The following is a 1,586-nucleotide window of genomic DNA, read 5'->3' as shown; positions in this document are numbered from 1 at the left end:
GGAGAGTGGGCAGGGCAGGTTGGCTGCCCTGGTGAGGCAGGCGCCTCTGCCGGTCAGTGGGAGGAAAGCCGGGAGGGCGCAGACCTGTGGGAGGGGCGGTCAGTTTTCAGTCTTGCTGCCTCCTGGGGGCTCCGGCTCCAGCACCATGAGCTGGTGAGGGTGGCCCTGTCTGTGCGTCTGGTGACCTCAGCCAGGAGGGAGGAGAAAGTGGGGTTCCTCTTGCCCTGGGCCCCCAAGTGCCCCGGGAGGTGGGGCCTGGCAGGGGCCCCCAGCGCCAGGAGGAGGTGGGGGAGGTTCTGCCGTGTGCTCTCTGAAGTCCTGGGAGCTGCAGCCTCGGGCACTGAGGGATGAGGCAGCAGCCAGCTGGTACAGATGGCCAGCATCCAGACATAGCTGGCCTGCCTGAGGGAGCCGCCGGGCCGCCGTCCCCGAGGGCCCTTCCTCTTTGCTGTGCTGACACGGAGCCACGGCCACGGTGCCAGCCTGGGCATGGTGTGGCTGGGACTCAGGGAGGGCCAGCACTGGTGCCTTTGGCCTCCTGCCTTGCCGAAAGGTGGCCGGAGGCGGGCAGGGGAGGGACCTGCAGGCAGGTCACACAGGGACGACCTGTTCCCAGGCCCCGTAGCCAGGGGAAAGGCGCGCACTGCAGACGGGTGAGGGAGGCAGCGAGGGACAGGCAGGCGGCTGAGCTGACCGCCTCCTTGGCTGAGCTGTGGCCCCGGTAGGTGAGCCGGCAACCTGGGGGGCTGAGCCGGGGACACTGGAAGGTGGGCCTGGCTTCAGCGAGGGCACTGAGGACGATGGTCTGGTCACAGGAAGCTGGACCCTGGGCAGAGCAGATGGGGCAGCACAGACGGGGTGGGGGCACCGTCCCTTTTTCTGGGCCCCACCCCGTAGATAAGGATAATGCTCCGCCCCACACAGGTCACTTGCCAGCTCCTTGTTTGTGAAGCTAAAAGGTGAAAACACCCCCTGGGGAGGGACGGGCACTGTGGATTCTGCCGGGCCTGGGTGTGGGGCAGCAGGGCCAGAGCCGTGTGGACTGTCACAGGGCCACCTCCGGACACAGGCAGGCTCAGGGACGCGAGTGTGTGCCACAGGTGGGCCACACACATGGGCATGTGCACAGACCGGGGGGTGGGGAGCCCGGACGCTCAGTGTGCCAGGGGAAGACGAGCCCACGCGTGGGTGTCGGGCGGTGTCGTTGGGAATTTGGCGGTGGGCATCTTGAGGGGGACAGCAGGACGCCCTTCTGCTGGCTCCAGGAGGGGTGTGGAGGAGCCTCTCTGCTGCCCTGTGTGTGCGGTCACTTGAGCATTCAGGACAGACTGCTGCAGAGCCCACGGCCGTCTAGGGCCCCGGGAGCCTCCCCGAGGTCCTTGCCTCCCCAAGTCAGGACTAGCTTCCTCCCGCCTCACCCCACCCACCCAGCGCTCCCCCGCCTGGTGCCCTGGTGCCCTGGCGCGGTCTGTGGGGGCAGGTCTCCTTAGCAGCCCAGGTCTGGACGCTGAGGCTGGCACATGGGGCTGCTGGGCCCTTAGCTTGACGGCCCGTTTGCTCTCAGTGTTTCACAGAGAGCCAGTCGG

At 67.7% G+C, this 1,586-nt stretch overlaps 1 protein-coding gene across 1 annotated transcript in view; it reads left to right on the top strand.

The window, feature by feature from the left end:
- The first annotated feature begins 602 nt into the window (after positions 1-602).
- Positions 603-1,586, top strand: part of Cpt1a (carnitine palmitoyltransferase 1A) — a 40,563-nt gene continuing 39,579 nt past the window's right edge. The window contains exon 1 of the mRNA XM_015503282.2: positions 603-721. The gene's annotated coding sequence lies outside the window, so the exon portion shown is untranslated. The remainder of the gene's footprint in view (positions 722-1,586) is intronic.

This window comes from Marmota marmota, unplaced genomic scaffold, assembly GCF_001458135.2.
Source record: "Marmota marmota marmota unplaced genomic scaffold, marMar, whole genome shotgun sequence".
Classification (NCBI taxonomy): domain Eukaryota; kingdom Metazoa; phylum Chordata; class Mammalia; order Rodentia; family Sciuridae; genus Marmota; species Marmota marmota.
Note: the sequence above shows the minus strand (reverse complement) of the source record. Positions and strands in the feature narration are given on the sequence as shown.